Raw genomic sequence first — 24356 nt, 5'->3', positions numbered from 1 at the left:
AACACCAGCTTAGAAAAGCTGCGCCTACCTACCATCCCCCTTCACCTCCAACCCCCTTCTTCTTCCTCCCCTCTCCTTTCTTCCCTCACCTGCCCTACTCCTTCCTCCTTCTCTCTTCTCTCTCTCTGAAAGTTGCTTTCATTTAAACATATTTTTACGAATTTTGTATATCTATCTAATAATAATCGACATTGTTGTATAAATGTAACGAATCACTGGTTGTTACCTTCCAGTTAACTGATCTATTTATACACTGATTTGCTCTCTCTCTCTCTCTCTCTCTCTCTCTCTCTCTCTCTCTCTGCCTTTCTGTCAGTTTCTACAAATGTGGGGAGTGGTACAGAGGCTTAACCATTTTTACCTTTTGCCCCCATGCTTCTTAAATTTAAAGTGTTTGCTAAATAGCAATATATATATATACAATATATATATATATATATATATATATATATATATATATATATATATATATATATATATTTATATAAATCATAATATAATGTCTTTGAACAATGTGCAATTGTACACCATTATATCATTGCTTATTTCAATTATTGGTTATGAGCGTAGATGATAGGTATTCATAGGAAATGAGAAACAAAATTTTTATTTCACCTAATATCACATATATTCGCCCCCCCCACCCTTCCCCCCCCCCCATGAAAACTTATAACGCTCTGTAAGGACTGAATTGAATTTGACTGAATATTTGTGTCAATCGATAACGGGACTCGAATGTGGGTAGGATATAATCCTTCATATTTAATTTTCTTTGAAGTTTTTTTTTTTTTTTTATTTACTTTTATTTTTTTAGTCTTCATCGCTTTCTAAGAGCAAGTCAACTTCATCGTCAGTGTCACTGTCAAGACTAATAACGACAGGATCAATACTGTCATGCATGTTATCTGTTGAACGATAACTGTCCTCAAAAGCTCGTGATCGACGTACTGCCCCTGCCCATGCATCGCCAGTGACAGAAAGCCTTGCTTCCTCCAATCTGGTCTGCAGGTCTGCTCGGGTGAAACATTGGGGTGAGGAGCGCACGTATCGTTTCATGTGTCCCCACACCTGCTCGATTGCATTGAGCTCGGGATGTGCGGGCGGCAGGCGGACGATTTCGTGACCCCATTCCCGAATGGTGTTATCTACCTTTTACTCAGGCTCTGGCCTATTTTGACGGCATATGTAGAGGAGTTCAGGTCTTGTAGCATGCTGCGGGAAGGATATATTTCTGCGCTGTAACCATTCAATGAGGTCAGATTTCCGGGTAGCAGTGGTGGGACAACGACTCTCTTCACTCATTGTACTATGGTATGGAGCATTGTCCATCACTAATACCGAAGGCTCCTCTAGGAGTGGCAGAAGCTGAGTTGTTACCCACCGTAGGAACATTTCGCCATTCATTTCCCCGTGGTAGTCGCCGCTGGTATTTTTAGCAGGGAAGCAGAGGAAGGAGCCCTCAATGAAGCCATCGGCTGTACCACCTGCGACTACCACGAAGCGTTCCCCATCTCCTGGTGGCACCTGACGGCTGTATGGCACTGGTATTTGGCTGTGTGGTATCCACCCATTCCATGTTATGACTCATTCTGGTCGTGAACCACGTTTCATCCAGGTACGCTACCTCCCTGCCGTCTTCCCTGTGTCTTTGAAGGTCCCGCAGGGAACGTATCCTTTGGCACGTGAAGTCAATCGTCTCCTTCCTGACATACATCTTGCGCTGAGTGGTCTTATACTCGATTCCCATTTTGTGGAGTAAGCGCCATAGCGAAATCTTTGAGGTACTTTCAGGGATGATACTTTCTTCCTTCAGGTTCTGTGCCAGGGATGCGAGAGTAAAAGCCTGCTTGGCAACAAACTTTGTATGGATGTGCCGACGTATGGCTCCTACAGAGAAACTGTCAAAGATAGGCTGTGCTGGAGGCGTTGGTGGTGTGACGGGCCGTGGCCTAGTCCTGCGATACACAATAGAATGCACCGTCCCCACTTTCATCCTCAAGGCTGCTGCAACACGGTGGTATGGCCTATATGAAGGAAAGGATTTATATAGATATGTATCATATAAAATACAATTTGAACATCCATGACTTGAAAATACGTGCATCAGTATAATCAAGGCTTTAACTATGATGAATGTCCTGTGGAAAGGGTCAATATTTATTTGTAATTCATAGAGTAACTGTAACAAGTTACCTATTCAAACGAATCTGAAGGCAATTGTCAGCTTTCTCTTTATTAAAAAAGTTGAAGAGTTGGGTGACAAACTCATTTCTGGAACCATACGGACAGTTATGTTCTGAGGTGGCCATCACTTCTTCAAGCTCACCCTCGTAATACCAGTAGATGGCTAATTCCCTGAGTAGAAATGAGGTTTGCGAAGAAGGTAAGCAAACGCAGGTACAACAGTAATTTTCCTATCAGTCATAGTGGCTATCACTCAACTACTCGAAAACCCTTCAGATAGATCTCAATCTAATAATTATTTACATAACCACTATCATAGAGAGAGAGAGAGAGAGAGAGAGAGAGAGAGAGAGAGAGAGAGAGAGAGATGACCAAATCAATGCATAAAGAAATCAATCATCTGATAGGTAACAACCGATTGAATCGTTACATAGCTACAACAATATAAATTATAATTAGATAGATAGATAGACAGATAGATAGATAGATAGCTTGCTTGATATTAAAAAAAATCATACAAAATAAGTTGAAGCTTAAGCTACCTTCCGAGAGAGAAAAAGAGAGAAAGAGAGAGCTTGAAGGGAGGGGGAGGGCAGGTGAGGGAAGAAAGGAGAGGGAAGGAGGGGTGGAGGCGGAGCTTGTGTATATGGTTGTTCGTTATTGTGACTGGCTGATTGATTAAGTATGTCTTAGTTTAACCAGACCACTGAGCTGATTAACAGCTCTCCTAGGGCTGGCCCGAAGGATTAGATTTACTTTTACGTGGCTAAGAACCAATTGGTTACCTAGCAACGGGACCTACAGCTTATTGTGGAATCCGAACCACATTATAGCGAGAAACGAATTTCTATCACCAGACACAAATTCCTCTTGTTCTTCACTGGCCGGTCGGAGATTCGAACTCGCGACCAACAGAGTGGTAGCTGAGAACGGAACCCGTTCATCCAGCGAGGAACTCTGGCTGATTGAGACTTTGCCCTTTGGTATAGGGGCAAGTGTCTTTATAATTAACAATTAATGATTCATGATACTCCTATAAATTTCCTCACTGGGTGTAATACACTATAGCAAAATCTCGTACTGATACGAGTCTTCGTTACAGAATAATTGCAAAAAATCGCACTTGCACTGTCTGTGAAACCCATAGTAGTAGTTCCGAGGTAACTTGTTGCCGATGTAATAAGAAAGGGTATTAATCAAGGAATTGTACAGAAGGAAAAAATGTTAAGAAACCAGTGTCTCTAATCAGCAGTCTTTCGTCAAGTATAAATGACGTTGTGAGAGAAACTGGGAAATTTTATGGAGAGTTTCTGTCTGAAGGTGTAGTTTCTCCTCTCGGAAGAGGGGATTCGAGAGAAGTAGTTTTGCTTCGGGACACCGGAGCGGCTGTCTTCCTCATTAGGAGAGACTGCGCCGACGAGGGCAATAATTAGTACGAAAGAACAAGTTATGTTGGGTGGGTTTCCATACACTTGTGTTGTTTGTCCTTTCTTGGAGGTGAACTTAGAAAGTCGGGGAGTGTCGGGGGAAGTAAAACTAGCAGTTGTATATAATTTGCCCGTTGATGGCGTTGACGTAGTTGTCGGTAATGACTTAGCAACGTCCAAATGTGTGAATCCTATTTTGAGTGAGATTCCAGTGCCTGAATTGGTAGTAACTAGGTCAGGTTTAGATACAGATGTAGACTACGGTCATGATTTGTTCGTGGATTCGAACGAGTGTGGTAGAGGTGGTAAATTGATCGTAGCTCGAGTGTGACTGAGAAGACCGACTCTATTGGTGTTGATAGTGTTAGCCAAGCTGACGATGTAGCTGTCGAAAGTAATGACGTAGACGTAGTCGATGTAGTGGTTTCAAGTGATAGTTACTGCAATGGGTTAGACACTAACATTTTGAATAAGGATGAGCTAGCCAAGTTGCAGAGAGAGGATGAGACACTAACCCAAATCTTTGAATGTGAGCTGGATGGTGAGCTCGATAGTGTTTGTAAGGAAACCTTTGGTGTAAAAGACAAAGTTTTGTATGGTTATGTTCGTCCTAAGTTAGTTAGCAAAGAGGAGATTGTCGAACAATTAGTAATCCCCAGGAAGCTTCGCAAATTAATTTTGAAATTAGCACATGACGATCAAGGACATTTGGGGGTAGGTAGGACATACTTTTGGCCTAAGATGAGAAGTTACATGAAAAGATATGTTCTAAGTTGTCATGAATGTCAAATGGCTGGTAAACCTAATCAGGTAAACCCCATGGCTCCTTTATGCAATATTCCATCGGTAGGCGAACCCTTTGAAAATGTTGTTATTGATATGGTCGGACCTTTGCCTAGAAATAAGGGAGGGAATATCTATCTGTTAACAATCATTGACATACTAACCCGTTATCCAGAAGCAATTCCCGTAAGAAACGGTAATGCAAAAACCGTAGTTAAATGCTTGTTGAGCTATTTTGCTAAGTTTGGCCTGCCTCGCGTTATACAAAGTGATAATGGCAGTAACTTTGTGTCTAAGTATTTCAGGGACAAAATGAAAGAATTAGGTATCGAACTTGCAACTTCCACACCCTACCACCCCGAGTCACAGGGTATTGTTGAACGTTTCCACTAACTGTTAGAGTTGCCGATTGACACAACCGGACTTAGTCCTTTCGTGTTAGTGTTTGGTCACACTGATCGAGGACCCTTAGAAATTTTAAAGTGTAAATTAATGCTTGAAGGAGGTAAAGAGGACTACACAAATCTACTAGAGAATTACAAGGAGAATCTAAGGGAAGCTTGGCAGATGGCAATAGAAAACGAGCGCAACAGTCAAGGGGAAACTAAAAGGAAGTATCATCTCAAGGCAAAAGAGAGAAATTTCCGTGTGGAAAATAAAGTTTTGGTGTTAATTCAGAGAGAAGGTCCCTCATTTTCTTATAAGTTCGAATGTCATTTTTCTATCTTAGAAAAAAGTGGAAATTTAAATTACTTAATTGATATTTGGTAGGCGTAGAGCTAAGTGGTTTCATGTAAACTTGTTGAAGAAATATAACGAACGCGCAGTGCCTGCAGTAACCGTGTCACAGGGAGAAATTAGTTTCGAGAAAAACTCCTATGTGCTTAGGAATTTCAATGTATTTAACCCTAGCTTAGAAGAAGAAAGATTGAAGGAATTACACAACGTTTTGGTGAATTATCCTGAAACTGTTAGTGATAAGAACTGTTAGTGATAAATTATGTCTTACTAATCTGTTAGAGCATGATATTGAGTTACAGGACACAAAACCCATTAGACAAAGTCCATATCGTCTGATTCTAGAGAGAGTAAAATCAGTAAGAAAGGAAATCACGCATATGTTAGATAATGATTGGATAGTTCCCAGCAAGAGTGAACGGGGGTTCTCCAATAGTTTTGATAGATTGTGCATTGATTTCAGAGAAGTAAATAGTGTAACTAAACAAAGTAATTTCCCCCCTCCCAGAATTGATGATTGCTTAGATAGAATCGGAAATGCCAAATTCATTTCCAAGCTTGATCTAAGTGAACAGGCAAGGAAAATATCGGCATTTATTACACTGTTCGGCAGCTATGAACCTAGAGTTGTGGCTTTTGGTTTAAAGAATGCAGCCAGTACTTTCCAAAGGTTAATGAGCAAAGTTTTAAATGGCATCGACAAATGTGTCGTGTATTTAGATGACCTTGTGATATCCCCAGAAACTTGGGAAGAACATTTAAGAATTTTAGCGTAAGAATTTTAGCGAAAGTCCTTGAAGCCCTTGCAAAAGCAAATCTGGTTCTAAATCTGAAGAAATGTGAATTTGGGTAAAACTATATCACTTATTTAGGTCATTAAGTGGGTTTCGGAAAGATCTGTCGAAGAGAAGGGAACACAGAAGCTATCATCAATTTCCCAATCCCAGCAACTAAAAGGCAGGCCATGAGATTTCTCGGAATGTTTCATATTTCCGTAGTTTTGTGCCCAATTTTTCAGAGATAAGTGCTCCCATAACTAATCTCTTTAAGAAGGGACGAAGTTTTGTATTTGATGACGAGTGTATAGAAGCTTTCAACAAATTGAAGGCATTAATGATTCACGAGCCAGTACTGTTGATACCTGATTTTAGCAGGGAATTTAATTTAGCGATCGATGCCAGTGACATTGGCATAGGAGCAGTCTTATTGCAAGAAGTGAATAGGATGGAACACCCAGTCGCTTATTATTCAAAGAAGGAGTTGTTTAGTTTAGTTTCAGCCTTACAGCATTTTGAGATTTATGCACGCAGTGCTCCTGTTTTAACTATGCATACTGATCATAATCTGCTAGTTTATTTGGAGAGGTTTAAGAATAAGAATAAACGTCTCATGCAATGGAGCCTAGAATTACAAGATCATAATCTGAAGATAGTTCATAATAGGGGAAAGAATAATGTAATAGCTGATAGCCTCTCTAGAGATTTTTTGGAATAAGAGAGTAGTTCGTCTTTTCTTTTCCTTCGTTCAGAGCGAGTTGAGCAAGAGCCTTTTTTTTTTTTTTTTTTTTTTTTTTTTTTTTAGGGCTGTAGCGCGAGTGTGATGTGTGACTGAAGTGTTGAGTGAGTGTGTTTTGCTGAAGCTAAGTCGTAGCAAAGTGCAGAGTTCTTCCTCAGTTCAGGTGACAAGCTTAAAGTAGTTTTGTCTTTTTTTGCTCTTGTAAAAAATAAAATAAGTATATTTTCTTTTTTCTTTTGGGGGAACGTGTCATGGCTAAATGCAATAATGATGAAATATATTGAAAAAGAAATGTCTCTTTTCCTAGACGTGACTGCTTCCTGTGTTTGCTCACCGGTCAGTTACTGTTATAAATGTGTCGTGGACAAGTAGCGATTCAATGAAAACCCTTCCTTGTGGAAGCGACACCATGTGGTATCTCATGCCATGCCTTTGTAACATGGCACAATATTTGGTCCACATTGCATCAGAAAATTTGATCTGGAATCTTCTATGGCGTGACCGGAAGTGGGCGGATATTAGTAGCCAATCATTGTGCAGAAAATAAAAAAACTCATTATATGGGAATAACGATCGTCATCATTAGCTCTGCCTATGCAGGGGTATATAAGCTTCCAGAAGAGACTTCCCAAGACAGAGATAGAGACAGAGATAAGAGACAGTACTCTGAGGTCAGACAAAGCAAGGTTATGAAGGGAGTATCCCCTTCAGACACCCCTTACTTTTCTACATAAAATCTTGTCCTGTCTGAAATGAAGAAAAACAGCCAGCCCTTTCTGCTTGTGATGAGAAGTCCCTAAGCCCTCCATGTTCAAGATGAGGTGAAGCAGCAAGCTTACATACCAGTGACGAAGGAAAGTAGTCAGCCCTTCCTGCTTGTGTGGAGAAGTAGTTGCTAAGCCCTTCCTGTCTGTGACAACGAGAAGTAGTCAGCCCTTCCTGCCTGTGACAACGTGCAGTAGTCAGCCCTTCCTGCCTGTGACAATGTGAAGTAGTCAGCCCTTCCTGCCTGTAGCAAGGACGAGTCTTCAGCCCTCTATAAATGCTTAGATTTACTTTGTTTAGTGTTACGTTACCATCTTGAGCCATCTAATAATCTTCTGTTTCTCAATAGAAAGACGGGATAAAAAGAATGGCTTCTCCAGCCCTGTCGGCCTTCAAATAAAACAAACAAATTGAAACACACCTGTTGAGAGCAAAGGGGAAACAACATTTCATTTTCTTTGTAAATAAGGTTGTGAATAAATGGTTGTAGTGTTGTGAGAGTTTCTTTTTATATTCATTTCCCATATTTCAATTGCTGGTGTTGAAACATTGTTGTTTAGAGCTTGAAAGAACCTGGAACGATTCCTGGATCGTGACAGTCTCTCAGAAGGCAGAAACAGGTTGAGACAGAAAAGCTGCGTATGCTCTGAACGAAGCGAGCATGCACAGAAGCCCAGTCTGCTGAGAGATTGTCATATTGTTCGCTAAAGTACCAAAACTCCCCGCACGAGACTTGGAAATTCGGTTACACTCTTCTACCTAAACGATCGTTCACGCATTTCATTAACCTCATTCATTCATTATATAGGTCACATTTTCTTGTACGCAAAAGAAAAACTATTTCATGTAGGGAATCCCATTGGTTGACTGAATTACATGTTCCATGCATTTTAGTTAAGAACGTACATGCATATGACCTACTGAAAAATGCTAAATTAAAACCACGTGAAAGCCACTCATGAGAAATTCTAAGTGTCTGAAACTCCATTGAGGCTTACCCCATATTATTTTGATTGATAATTATTGATTGATGAACATGCTCATGATGAGCACGTCTTTATTGACTGATGAACATGCTCATGACGAGCCCCTTTTGATTGACTGAAGAACATGTTCATGACAAGTCATTTTAATTAGCACAACAGCAGTGAGCTCTGTAAATAAATCTTTGAATCTCTTATCCTCCTTATCTATTTAACAGTTACATATTTAACCCTCTTATCTATTCATTCTATATATGCATTTAAAATCAAAATCATGACATTTCTCTTGTACTGCTGTTCATTTCTTTAATGAATTATCGTCACCGGGACTCATAAAAAAAAATCACAACACAACCACCACCATCCACTACAACAACAACAACAATAATAATAATAATAATAATAATAATAATAATAATAATAATAATAATAATAATAATAATAATAATAATCCAGTCGCTTAAAGACGAACTGACTGAAGGCTCTCTGACAACGTAAAAGCAATATCCGGTTATCGAGAATCGGACGAAATTTCTCCAGAGACGTTGACATGAGCCAAATGCCTTTGCAATAGGGCCAAACTTTTAATGAACTTGACCCCGGTTAAATTAATCCGAAAATAAAATCCGATTATCATAGCTTAAGAACTTTAAGTCGCCTGGTATTATAATTTATGGACTCGCTGAAGTCTAGGCATTTGGAGTGGAATATAACAAGAAAAAAATCGAGTTTTCTGTATATCGTACAATCAAGACCACGGAAAATAGATCTGTCTTTCGGTGGTCTCGGTATAATGCTGAATGAGCTGCGGCCCATGGAAATTTAACCACTGCCGGTGGTGGCCTGTCCTATATCGTTGCCAGACGAACGATTATGGCTAACTTTAACCTTAAATAAAATAAAAACTACTGAGGCTAGAGGGCTGCAATTTGGTATGTTTGATAACTGGAGGGTGTATGATCAACATATCAATCTGCAGCCCTCTAGTCTCAGTAGTTTTTAAGATATGAGGGCGGACAGAAAAACTGCGGATGGACAGTCAAAGCCGGCACAATAGTTTTCTTTTACAGAAAACTAAAAATCAGTTCAAAGGCGCAGAGCTGAGACCTATGACTTCATCCAGCGCTAAAATTGAAAGTAAAAAGGTTTGAAAGGTGTAGCAAGAGGAAAACCTCAGAGCCGCACTGTGAAACAATTGTTAGGAGAGGTGGAAAGTAAGACGGAAGAGAGAAAATACGAACGGAGGCACAGTAAAAGGACCGAAAGGGGCCTCAGCTAGGGGCCCTTGCGACGCAGCACAGAACCTCGAGTAATGTATACAGTGCACCACTTGAGGTGCTCTGATGCGCTACTTTCTTTCGGGAAAGAGGTTTTAGTCAGTTACAGGAGAAAAAAAATTACTAGTTCATGAAGCTGTAATGAGAAGATTTAGCTTAGTTCTTGAATTTGTTCACATTTAATGTGTTTTGTCTCTTCGTTACAGAGTCAGATATTTGTTGATAGTTACGTTAACAAGCCCAGGCCTATTACTTCGGTTGTTCCACTGTTGTCCACGATGGACAAAATTCTTGGATCTTGAAACTCTTGATGCTGGTTCTATTTCCTTGTCAATATGACTTTGGCTTAACACAAGACTTTGATATATCCTGCTTTTATTATTATTATTATTATTATTTTCTGTGGAATATTCCAACACAGAACACCAGCTAAGGAGACATAATAGCTTTTATTGCTCTTGCCTGAGAAGGATCCCATGGCCATTACTATCGCCGGGGAGACGAAGTCCACCTTCATCTTCGTCCAAATCATCACAAATTTAATGGATCCATATCTTATCACTAAGCTTCAGACCTGGAGGTCCTCACCAGGGCAAGTTCTGATTCCTTTGATACCTATGTAAGCAAGGCAAGACTCCTTTTGGTAAGCCATCTGCAAAGAATGCGGGAACATTGCGATTCATAACAAATGCGCCGCAGTTTCTTCGGAGCAATCAGGTTTTCTGTACAGCGTAAAATGCTGTATAACACTATCAGCTACGAGTGACCGTAAAAACTCGTAAGTTCAGTGCCTACAGAATATGTGAAATGGCACTTCCCATTCAGAACCCAGCCTTGGAGGAACACCGTCAGGATTCGCTGTATTTCTCCTGAATGCGATGTGGAAAGCTTTCTACCTACAGCCAAGGACAACTCACCAAGGAATGTCGTGTTTCCTACAGTGAGCTGCGATATAACTGGTTTTGGGACTCTGCAGAGGACTCATCTGCTTTCTACATAAAAGCAGAGGCCACATAGGCTAGCTGGCAGAAAAGAGAATTGGGGAAGGGCCCGCCCCCTGGTTAAAATAAACCCCCATTTTGATGACGCTCTGTTGGCGAGGATGCCCCAGGGATGAGATCATTAATGACCGGCAAAGGCCACAAATCTAATCTATCTATCTATCTATCTATCTATCTATCTATCTATCTATCTATCTATCTATATATATATATATATATATATATATATATATATATATATATATATATATATATATATATATATATATAACATATATATATGCGAATCCCACAGGAAAAAGACAGGCAGAAGTTCAGTACCAAGCGCTTTCACGTTTATTGACGCATCGTCGGTGCACGAATGAGACACAAATGTAAAGAAGGTTACAAAGTAAACAAAAAGAACAAGAATACCAGATGGTCAGTTGTCAAAGGGTAATAAACAGAAAGTTAATCCAGGATAATCCGGGATCGAGCTGTCACAAACTGAACCTAAAACCAAACAAAAAGAAATACTAAAGTTTAGGCTTACAAAATCCAAAAACATGTATAACCTTGAATACCAGATGGTTAATTGCCAGGGGTTAAAAAGAAAAGGTTAATCCACGGCAAATCCGGGATCACGCGGTCACAAACTAATTCAAAATGTTTAATGGGTGTTTAGGGTTTAGTGAATGTTTAGTGTGTAAGTATTCAGGGAATGTTTAGTGAGTGTTTAGGGTTTACTGAATGTTTACTGAATTGATAATACACTATGATATTAAATATTTGTTTCTACATTGCTCGAAATATACAACGGTAATGTTGGTAATCCTGTGTTGAACGAAAATTTCAAATTGTTTCGTTTCTGTAGTTTGAAGTAATTACTGTACTTTGAAACAATTACTATTACCATAATTTTTTCCTATGATTGTTACAAATATCATAGATTTGATATTTGTGCATCATATGTTAGCTTTATTTTGTTTGATGGAGCTTTCAATGTAAATAAAAAAAAAAGTTTTTCAGCTATGTGTTGTAGTTGCCAGTTAGTGAATTTCGAACGAAATCATCTGAAATTTGTAGCTTCACTTTTGGAACTTACTGTACCACAGTTGCAGAAGTGGGAAGAGGATAATGTTGAAGAGGATGATGATGAAAAGTGTTCTTTTTATCATTTAGTAATTCTCCAACCATTAAGTCTCTTTTTAAGTTGTTACAATGATTTTGAGTAAAGGTGAACATTATTTATAAAATTTCATTAACAAATGATTTTGATAATAGCTGTTTATTTTTTCCTAGGATTTCTTGGGATTTTCTCATGGGGAGTATTGGGAATTTTGAAAATTTGGCTGGCATTAGTGCTGGCTAGCTCTCAGTAATTAGGAATAAAGAGTGGTTTTGCTCCATCATCTAACAAAATTCTATGCTGTAGGACATTTGTTCTGCCTAATTTATCTCCTTCTATAGCTATTACATCTCTGTATTTTTCTAATACCTGAATTAATTTATTCTTGTTTTCTGGGAAATCTGTTTTATTCATCTCTTTGCTTCATTCAGACCTTTGACCAGTTACAGGGGAAAATGCTTTTTCTTCCAGTGTTAGTAAAGGATGTTAATAGGTATTCCTTTCAAAAGACAATGCCTGCATATAGTGTTAGTTTGTAGTCTGAGTAGTTTTGGACATAAACTTCACAAGTATTACCCTTCATGTGGACTAAGGAATTATCCATTCTGACAAATTCTGGCAATTCTTCATTTAATAACAGAACGTCTTTAGCTTCTATTTCTTTTTTTCCCCTTAAATGTATTTTTGTTAAACACTTTGGATGCAAAATTACTTGTCTATTAAGTATGAACTGTACTTTATTATCATCAGCAGTGCTTACGCAACATATTTTTCACCTTCTATATCTGCAAAGTAACACTGTTCTGCATATTCACTAGATTCTTCCGTTACTGCTATTACCTTATTTATATCTACTTTATTTATTTTGTTTAATAACAATACTTCATTTAGTAATTTCCCTTCATTATCACAACTTATTACTACATTGCTATAGCTATCGGTATTTATCTCTGTATATTTATCAGTAAAGGCGCCTTGTTTTTCGTTATATTCAGAATCTCTGTGATAACCATTATTTATATCTGGGTCATTTCTTTCTTCGGAGCATATAATTTCTTGATGTGCACATCTTCTTGGTTTTCTATTCTGTAATTGTGGGAATACCTATTTTCTATTCTTTTCCATCATTATCTTGATTGTTCTCTTGATGGTAATTTATTTTATGTATGTATTTCTCGCTTGTCAAAGCCGTCTTAGACAAATTGATCAGCTTTGGGTGAAACTTTTCTTCTTCAAGCGTAAAGCATACTCTTCTTTGATTATCCGGTTTCAGGTTAATTCTTCCTTCTCTGCAGTCCAGGATGATTCCACATCTCTTCATTAGATTAAATGAGAACAATACTTGTGCAGGGAAAAATCTGTCTTCTAAAACTATAAAACTTTCTACAGATTTAAATGACGAAATGTTTATTTCTAAGTTCACATATCCTAAACTTTTAATCTGCTTACCCGCTACTCCTTTTATTATTCTGCTTTGACCCTGAATTAGCGTTTCTTTAACGACTAAGTATTTGGTTAATGTATATTTATCAATTATGCTTCTAGTACTACCCGAATCCATAAGCACGGTACATATCTTATTATTTATGGAAACTTTAATGATAGGTAAATCCTTTCTGGTTAAATTTTCTTTGTCCATGGAAAATACAACTTCTTTACTCTGCAAATAGGAAAATGCGGATGAACCTTCACTCCCCCTTTTTGCTAATTCTTCTGTTTTTAGATTATCTTCTTGAAGGGCCTTTCTTGCTGTCTTATGTGTAGGGATAATTTGTCATTGACTTGAAGACTTATTTGACGTTGAGCGATTGCTGCTCAATTCAACTATTTCTTTATTTCCTCCTTGTGTTCTAAACCAGCAATTCCTGGTTAAATGTCCTACTTTCTTGCAAATCGTGCAGGTTCTAGGCCTTCTGCACTCTTTTGTAGAATGATTTGTATACCCGCAGTTTTCACAGGCTGTCTTTGGTTTAGCTCCTTGAGCGGAATAGTTCACTTGGGTTGAATTATTTGTGCTTGAGTGTTGACCATATTTATAAGGCTTGGGAGGACCACTCTTTGTTTGATTATATCTTCCTTTCTGGTTTGGATTCCATTTTATTTTAGTATTTTGGGCATATTTTCCTTGAAAGGTAGTTGGTCTATTTCCCTGCTTGTCTGGAATTATCATAGAACTTATTATTCATTTTAAAAGTAGGATTATTATTTCTGCCTTTCCTTTCATTTTGTGCTTCTGTTGTTCCTACAGATTCCTTGGAGAGATTTATCTCTTTCTTTTGTATTTCTTCTCTCATCGTTTTCAGTGTTTGAAGGCTATCTTTCTTTGGATCAATTTTTATTTTTCTGAAAGCCTTCTTTTCCTCTTCTCCAAGGGCATTATACTCGTATATTGTTCCAAATGACAAGTAATTCAAACCATGTCTTAGATCAACTAAATTATTGACATTATCACCAAACTGTGTCTTATCTCCTATGGTAATGCCTGTTTTCTTTAAGTCTTCTGTTATTTTATCTATGGCATTCTCCACACTTCCATACAGATTAGCTATTGTTTTATATTGCGGGTTAAGGAATCTCGTTATGTTATATAAACTGTCAGTCTTATTTACTGGTTCCCAGAGTGATAAACAAATTTCTTTGAATTCTGCATAGTAATATTATTAAGTTTGCTAAAACTCGTGGAATTCAGAGTTTTATGGGCATCACCATGTTCTGAATGACGAGAAGCAAGGCTTCATTTATTTTAGCTCTTTCATCAGTTATTCCCCCTGAAGTTATGCGACTATCTGCATCTGCGAGCCAATGATTTACTGTATAAGATTCGAGTCGACTTTTGTCAGGATTTGAATCATCCACCTGCCCACAGAAGTGTGTGGCTGTTGTTATTACAGCTGCTCGATTCATATTGCGATACTGGAAGGTGCGAGTATTATTAGTATTGTTACTATTATTATTACTGTTATTATTATTAGAATTATTAACACTATTTTGGGTCTGGTTAGTTGTGTTATTATTGTTAGTATATCCTTGCACTAAAGTTGAGTGGAAAATTAGTCTTGGAATTCGGCTACATCTGATGTCAACGGTCTTAAATTGTATGTGAATGGTTAAATGTGTTCAGTAATTCGTCAAAAACTCTTTGCATTGTAAAAAAATTATTCAAATTGAGTATCTTATTTGTATCTATATAAAAAATTTTTCACTATGCATACTGTACCATAAAATAAAAGAAACTTGTCAAAATATAACAGTAAAAAAAATAAAATTCTTAAACTGAGTTCAAATGCACAAGTAAAATAAATCCTTCAAGGTAATCATTCAAATACACAAAAAAAATCTTATGCTAAACTGGGAATCATATAAAAAAAAATTCATCACAATGAGTACACAAAATTGCATGTAATTACTCATAATATTCATCACCAACTGAGTGAAAAAAAATAACTATTTCCCTATCTAAATTATTTACTAAACAAATAATTATCATAGAGAGAGTAATAATGGTAATTACGCAAAAAAAAATTAATTTACAAGGGAGAGTTTCCTTAATTTTCAATTTGATAAAGAGTTGTTAAATAATCTTCAGTTCTTCACACATTTAAAGAGAGAGAACAGTAAATCTCACTTTCTCAATAACTTACAGGTTGTTATTTCGAAGTACCCAGGTTGTTTTTCTGTTGTTGCCACCTTCAGAGCTTTGTTGAAACACACTCTGCATTGTTTCTGTTACCCTCGTAGCGATAGTTTATTGAACACACTCGCTGCTTGTTGTTGTTATCGATGTTTTGTCTCACTTTGTTGTCGTTAACTGTTCTATGTGTTTTGCTTCTTTGATGCACCAATACTGTTTATGTTCACTTCTGTTTGACGCTCTATTGCAGGATTTTATTTCTTCATATAAGTTTTGCTTGCCGTCGTAAAATCTAAGTTCGTTTTGTAGATTTTCGTTTCATTGTAACTCAAGTAATTGCACTGATATTCTTGTTAATGTCTGTTTGTTTCGTCTCGCCTTCTGGATCCAATTTAGCTGCCACCAAATTGTCATGCCCGACATATTTATTTCCCTTCTTACCTGCATATTTCTTCTAAGTTGCCAAAACAGTCGTCCACAGCATCTCTCCCATCGTCAGCTACTAACAAGTCTGTTATTTCGAAGGGAATTATATTAAGGCAATGGTATCTCTCAGAAAGGCGTAATGGAGACGAAACAGTAGTTTTCTTTACTTTAATGATAAAAGTTAACTACAAACTTAAGTACAATTTACGGTTACAGTTACTATCTTGAAATCACTATTGCTAGACAGTTCAATTAAGTCTGTTTTGGAACACAAAAAGCAAGGGGGAAGTTATGTCTTCCCCGGATGGTGGATTGGGACTCGAATGCTGCTCTTCTGGCTTCTGGCTTCTCTGAAACCCCTGGGTTTTCTGGTTATCTTTCCAACTCCTCCCTTTCAGTTCCCCATTGGAAGATTTTATCTGTAAGGCTTCCCCTCGAACAGATGATTGGGAAGGACGGTGGTGGGTGTTGTTAAAATCTCTCCTTAGAGGATTTGATTGGAAATGATCTTAGGAGGAGGTGTAAAAGACCCTTCCCCAGAATGTTTGATTGGAGAGGTGTTGAGTTACATCACTTTGTCCAGCCCAATTCCATAGAATTTCCATGAAAACGCCTCCTATTGAAGGCGGGGTTATAGATGTGGCTGGAGTGTTTGCTTCTGACGAGGTGCTGAGTGATCCTGAGTCAGCTAAATCGCGAGGCCACAGTTTCCAGATTTTACGATTGGTTTTATGGCCCTGGGTGTGATATACTCGCTCACTGTTTTGAGTCTGTGCAAGGCGGTTTACGTATTCAGCACTTCTAATCTCTCAATGCATAACAACCAAGGCTTAATTGTTGTGCTCTCTCTATATTCTCTCTCTTTATTCTTTCTCTCTCAGTCTCTCTTTTCTATTCTCTCTCTATTCCCTCTCTTTATTCTTTCTCTCTCTGTCTCTCTCTCTATTCTCTTTATGCTTTCCCTACCTAACTTTCCTGTACCACTACATCTATATATACATACATATATATATATATATATATATATATATATATATATATATATATATATATATATATATATATATATATATATATATATATATATATATATATATATATATATATATATATATAAATTCTCGACATGGCTGACTCACATCAAGATTGAACTCCAGGTCTTTCAATTGAAAGGCAAGGGCACTGCCCACTAGACCATACAAGACATAAGAGAAGTTAGCTTGCCCAGGTAATTCCTTGGGTGCAGTTGCTCTCAGGTTCCAACTTCTTTTATGACTTGTATGGCCTAGTGGGCAGCGCCTTTCCTTCAATTGAAAGACCTGGCTTCAATCCTGATGTGAGTCAGAAATTTATTTCTGTTCCACACGCGATTGTGTGTTGATTATATATATATATATATATATATATGTATATATGTGTGTGTGTGTGTGTATACATATATATATATATATATATATATATATATATATATATATATATATATATATATATATATATATATATATATATATATATATATATATATATATATATATATATATATATATATATATATATATATGTGTGTGTGTGTGTGTGTGTGTGTGTGTGTGTGTGTGTGTGTGTGTGTGCTAGTATTACAAAGATATCTCCAATTGTCAAGAAGCTGGTTACCCAGCAGGTGTCTAAACAAAAACAACATGAGAGAGAGAGAGAGAGAGAGAGAGAAGAGAGAGAGAGAGAGAGAAGGATCAATCACATAACACTTTTCCATCTGCATTGCAGACTTCTCATTAATGTATGCTGTGACTTCAAGGTTCATTTCTCTCTCTCTCTCTCTCTCTCTCTCTCTCTCTTTGTATGTATGTATTTGTACATATAGTTTTCACTGTATGTATGAATACATCTGCATACATGCGTTTGATATACAAAAAATATTTGATATTATCCGGCTATTCATGTTTTTACCATTTATTATTATTTATTATCACATTAATTATTAAAATTCTGCTAAAGATAATACTCGGTGTTGCCATCAAGTGAGCTCTTTATTTTCCTTTCACCCTCTGTTATTATCAATGTAATGCCTGGGAATATAATCTCTTTTGATTGTAATTTGTTTTCAATTGACACATTATTATTATTATTATTATTATTATTATTATTATTATTATTATTATTATTATTATTATTATTATTGTCACTCCTTATTTTTTTATTGAAGGCTAGTTGTGTTACACACAGAAAATTTAATATAAAGACACACTTTGTATTCTAATGTATAAAATTGTCCAAGAAGGTGGACAGCTAATTGGGAGGAGAAGCAAGGCGAATTGGCAAAATGTATAATGAATTGATTATCTATTTGATTCTTTATTCACTCTCGTATTTTACTGAATTTATTTCCTATTCAAATTAATCATCAATTTATCTGTTGCTATGAAATTTATTGCATAGGTAAGTAATCTGCATATATATATATATATATATATATATATATATATATATATATATATATATATATATATATATATATATATATATATATATATATATATATATATATGTGTGTGTGTATATATATATATATATATATATATATATATATATATATATATATATATATATATATATATATTTATATATATATATATATATATATATATATATATATATATATATATATATATATATATATATTTATATATATATATATATATATATATATATATATATATATATATATATATATATATATATATTTATATATGCAATAAATTCATAGCATCAGATAAATTGATAATTAATTTTAATAGGAGATAAATTCAGTATATATATATATATATATATATATATATATATATATATATATATATATATATATATATATATACACACACATACATATATATATGAATATAAGAAATGAATTGAAAATGTGTAAAGTGAAGGCTCACGAAGTGAGGGCTATCTCTACTTCTCTCACTTATAAAAAGGAACCTCTCCTTCAAGATATTGTGCAAGCAACCTACTGGAGATGTAAGTCTGTATTTGCTTTGCAGTATCTCTGAAGTGCAGACAGTGTTTGATGAGTGCAGCACGTTAGGGCCCTTTGTTGTATCTGGCACATTAATGGGTAAAGGGGTAAAGGAGGATTAACCTACCTTTACTTACTTGTTTTTTGGAGTGTGAAGGTTTTTACGGTTGTCTGTGAGGGTAAGTGTTGGATAGTTTTACCCCACAGTTGGTTTTGGTTTTTATGGTTATGCTTTTTCTTTGGTATTGGGTGACCCTTTTGTAATTCATGATGTTTGTGCTGCGCCCTGAGCAGGGGCATACTTGTGGTATTGTCACGGCCATGTCCCTAGGTGACTGATACCCAGCTTAAGCAATCTGCGACCAGGTCATTATACCCGGCGGTTGCTCTAAGGATAGCAGGTTACTGAGGCAGTAACTGTGGAATCAGCTACCTTAGCAGGTGAGGAACTAAGAAATTTTCTACATTAATAACCTTAATGTTTCCAACAACTCTTTTAGCTGTCATTGCCACACCTCCTAAAGGTGTCAATCAGCTATATGTAACTAACAGGTAAGTTGTATGTGTTAAAATGACATTTTTATTCTAAAATAATGTTTAACACATACTTACCTGTTAGTTACATATACGAAAGCCCACCCTCCTCCCACGGGGACAGGTAGGCAAATTATTCTGAAGCATGTTGGAATAGTTCCTGGTACCCCGACAGAGGGCAGGTAAGGGCGATCACCCGATATTCGGACTGGCCCTGCCGCGCGTTTTGAAATTTTGCCGTGACGTCAAGACGAAAGCCATATATTTCGAGCACTTCCTTCTGTGCTCCTGTTCACTGGTAAAATATGGACAGATGAAATGTTGCAGAAGTATATATACAAAGCATATGTAGGTGTGGCATTAAGTCTCCGATGGTATGCAGGTGACCGTTCCCAAGAAGGAGGAAATAAACAATTCCTGTTGGTTTTGGCCTCATTAACTCCTGTTTTATGATTCGTCTGGTGGTCTTGTTTCCTGAGCACCTGTTTGAGAAGAGGTTTAAGGATTAACCCGTCGATTTCATCCGCTTTCCAATGTCCTCCTGACAAGTTCATATTGTTGGTTTGATTGATGATAGCAGATTCCAGCATCTTTCTTTTGTACGGACAGCTACTTTTGAAAACCCTCCGCCCCACTCCAATTTTTGGAATGGCCTCTATCCCTGATATGTAGAAAAATCCCTGAACTCTCCGAAGCATACTGTACCGACCTTTTGTGCTCTGTTAATCTTTGCGAGAGGGACCTGTCCGTCTCTCCTATGTAAATCTCATTACAATTGCTACACGGAATCTTGTAAACTCCGGTTTCTTCCCCTTTTTTATTTAAGTATACTTTAAAGAGCGAGCTCCCGATGGATTTGGGATAATGGAAGATAAAAGGATTGTTAGACCTGAGTTGTTCTGTGGCTTTTTGGATATTTTCGTCGTACGGAAGCTTTATTTTGTTGTTAAAATATATTTGTCTGTTGTGAGTGGGACCTTTGTAGTATATTTTATTCGCTTTGTTAATAGCCTTCTCGATAATGTGGGGTGGGTAGAGCAGTTGCATTAGGTGTTGGCGGATCTTGTTGAATTCTTTGTCTAGGTACCCATTTGAACGTATTCTAAGCCCCTGAGGAATAAGTCGCACCCTACCATGATCTTTTACGGAGACATCGTGGTAGTTTAAGAAATGAATATAGGAAACAGCGAAAGTGGGTTTCCTATATACTGTGAAGGCATATCTGTTCTGTTCTTTTATGATCAGTACATCTAGGAACGGCAATTTTCCTTCCTTTTCCCATTCTGTTTTGAATTTTATGGTCGGAACTAGTGAATTTAGTCTATTAAAAAAATTCATTAAAGTCTCCCCAGCTATTGTCCCAGAAAGTAAAAATATCATCTACGTATCTAAGCCAGATCATATTGCGGGGTTTGATAGACGACAAAATTTCTGTTTTGAAATATTCCATGTACACCTTCAAATTTTGATAATTTTCTTCAATATGTTAATGAAATTTTGCCCTCTATTCAGTTCACAGCAGAACATGAAACAGACCATAAGTTGCCTTTTTTGGACATACTGATTTACCATGACCCAGTAACTTTCACCTTTAAATTTGCAGTGTATCGTAAAGAAACTAATGCAGAAACTTATATTTTTTTTTCTCCAGCCACAATAACGAAGTTAAAGCCAACATCTTGGTCAATTTTGTTTTGTTTTGAGAGCTCTGAAAATGTGCGACCCCGACTTCATTGACAGAGAACTTAAACACATCGGAGATGTTTTAAAAAAACTGTGTTACCCTGAACATTTTATTAATAATGCTTTTAAAAAGGCTAGAAGGATATTTTAGATAGGTTCCTCAAAAGAACATGACAAAAAGAAATTTATGAATAATTGTCTTGCACTCCCTTTTAATCCACACTTGAACAGAATAAGGAAAACTGTAAGCAAAAATCATAATGATAAAATAAATATAGTCTATAATTATAGCAACACCATTAAAAGACTTCTTTTACACAACAACAGTACACAGAATCACAACAATAATCATATTGGTGTTTATGAAATTCCCTGTACAGAGTGTGACTCTAAATATTTTGGGGAAAGTGGTAGAGGGTTGCTCACAAGAATCGGGGAACACAAAAGAGCATACAAGTTACATGAAGAAAACAATGTGTTAGTTAGCCACAGTCTTAAACTCGACCACCGCATAAACTGGGCAGAATCTAAAGTAATTTTTAGCAGTAAAGATGTTGGCATAAGAAGACTAGTGGAGGGTGCGGCGATAGATAGTGGTTTATCTATGGAAGGCAAAAATCTTTTACGCAGGAAGATAAATTCACCAACAACCTATTTCCAGGAAGTACATTAAAGTTTTTAAGAATAAAGATCATTATGATAGTGCTGCCTCGTTAGCAACATCTGATGCTGCGGTTGCCTCTCTTTCTCCCGTTCAGGTAACTCGGTTGCTTCCAGTAACCGCTGTTGCAGGCGCCTATGCACTTGATGACCAGCAAAACAACCGCACCGAGCAAGGACCAATTAGACGTTCCAGACGACTGGCAGGACTTTCATCAGAAAACGACGGCATTGCCTGATCTTTGTTTGACGACCGGTTTCATAGTTTATAAGCAACTTCGCTTGTTTTGAGTCCTTTTATGTTTACTTGGTTTGAGTGCTACATAAACGCATCAGATTGAAAAGGGGAACCGAACAAGTTCCCGAAAGCTATCTATATCGATTTGTCTTTAAATATATGTACATATACATAACTGTGGATTTGCTTCTCCATTTTAAGACCCATGCTACTGTGAGTATTTTTTTAAATAATAATAATAATAATAATAATAATAACATTCTGCAGATGAACACTTCATAATTGCAAAAATATAAATTAAGTCATTTATGGAACAGACGCCTCATTATCCCATCTTTCCCATAATTTAGATCTTCTTGCCTCACTGCTTAGGACGTTTTGTATCAGCGAATTGCTGCTGTTTCTCAGGCGGGTGATCAGATTGGACTTGTTCGCTTCAAAATGATTTTCAAATTATCCAGGCGGTTTTCTATGAAAAACTGCGTGGAGTGATAGCGAGGTGCGTTTGTGAGGCGTCTCAGAATGTCATTGTGAGCAACGGTGATACGCCTCATGGCCTCTCGGGTATAGTTCGTCCAAAGAGAGCAGCCACATACTGTATACTGTAGCAGTGCGAGCAGAAGAGCAGCAGTTTCGTGTCTCGGTGACAGAAGGCAAACCTCCTTGCCAGTTGCACATAGTTTACGACGCCTGTGTTCATGTTTGCCGTATCTTTTAGGTCGTCCGTGATATTGTGGCATGCACGAATTCCAGACCATGATTTTCGAAGAAAATTTGTGGTTATGAAATATGCTTAAGGGATCTCGGGAGCAACGACATGCACTGGGTCTTGGTTTCGTTGTACAGGACATCAAATTCCTCTGCGTGTCTGCGGCGAGTGTCGATTAGTCGCTGGAGACCTTGCACTGATGGGGAAAACAGAACCATATCGTCGGCGTAACAGAGGTTGTTTATTGTTGTTTCGTTGATATTGCATCCCATTGGGAGTGAGTTCAGTTTGACATTCAGGGCTTCTGTGTGCGTATTAAACAAGTATGGAAAGAGAATGCCCCCTTGCCGGAGCCCGTTTAGGGAAACGAAGGTGTCCTATATTACGTTACCCCATTTGACAGAATTTGTGTGTGGTGAGCCAGCAATATAAAATGCCAGTTAAATATAGAGGTGTGCCTTTTTGTGCAGCTTCAGGAAGAGCTTCAGGTAGTTTACTCTGCCAAATGCTTTTGTCACATCTACAAAATATAGAAAAGCAGGAGAGGCTGATGATGGGTAATAGTTCAGCAATTCTCTCAGGATGTAGATGCAGGTGTCGGTTGAGTGGTTTGCTTTAAAGCCTAACTGGTTGTCAGTTGTGTATGGAAAGGGGAGAAGTCTCACTAGAAGGCCCGACTCAAGTATCTTCGACGCAGTTGTAGTAATTGCAGTCGGGCGATAATTGCCAGGGTCAGCTTCATCCTTTAGATTGTTTTTGATTAATGATATTCAGTGAGCAAAGATTCTTAGTAGGGAGTCTGGAAGAAACTGGTGAGTTATGCACGCTCTGAATAGAGCAGCTAGCAAAATGTAAATCATCGAGTGGCAGAGTTTGAAAGCTTCTGCAGGAAGACCATCGCAGCCGGGCGATTTATTTTTAGGTAGGTTGTTAATGGCATCGCTGATGTTACGTGGCGTAATACGATCGGCGAATTGAAACAATGTTATCAGTAAGGAGGTTATCTGTACGGAAATCTTGAAGTAATCCCAAAAAATATTCACCCACTCCAAGATTCTGAAGTTTGTAAGTGCCTTATCACTTACTACATCGAAAGCTGCAAAAAAATCTATTTGAATTACTCTGCACTCAAAACCCTTATCAAGGTTCTCTTGCAAATGGCATGTTAAGTTTACAAGAGCATCGCAGGTACCTAACTGCTTTCTATATGCGTATTGACTATCAGCTAACAATGCTGTAGATTCCACATACTTATATAGTGGCTTAAAAATATCGCTCGTATCTAGAAATCATACGACGGTTCATTGTATGCGATCGTCATGGTCTTGCCGTATCCAGAACCACACGAACATACGCAGGCATTCGTATTTAACAATGTAATTTTGGAACCATAGTAGCTCTTCGTTGGGTGAGTCGGTAGAGCTGCGGACTGTCACTCGATGGACTGGAGTTCAATTCCCCGGCCAGCTGATGAAGAGTTAGAGGAATTTATTTCTGGTGATAGAAATTAATTTCTCGCTATAATGTGGTTCGGATTCCACAATAAGCTGTAGGTCCTGTTGCTAAGTAACCAATTGGTTCTTAGCCACGTAAAATAAGTCTAATCCTTCGGACCAGCCCTAGGAGAGGTGTTAATCAGCTCAGTGGTCTGGTTAAACTAAGGTATACTTAACTTGGA

At 37.4% G+C, this 24356-nt stretch overlaps 1 pseudogene; it reads right to left on the bottom strand.

The window, feature by feature from the left end:
• Positions 1–803: 803 nt before the first annotated feature.
• On the bottom strand, positions 804–2309 carry LOC136825215 (uncharacterized; annotated as a pseudogene).
• Positions 2310–24356: the final 22047 nt, after the last annotated feature.

Source organism: Macrobrachium rosenbergii, chromosome 37 (assembly GCF_040412425.1).
Source record: "Macrobrachium rosenbergii isolate ZJJX-2024 chromosome 37, ASM4041242v1, whole genome shotgun sequence".
Taxonomy (NCBI): Eukaryota; Metazoa; Arthropoda; class Malacostraca; order Decapoda; family Palaemonidae; genus Macrobrachium; species Macrobrachium rosenbergii.
This window is presented reverse-complemented; position numbering and strand designations above follow the sequence as displayed.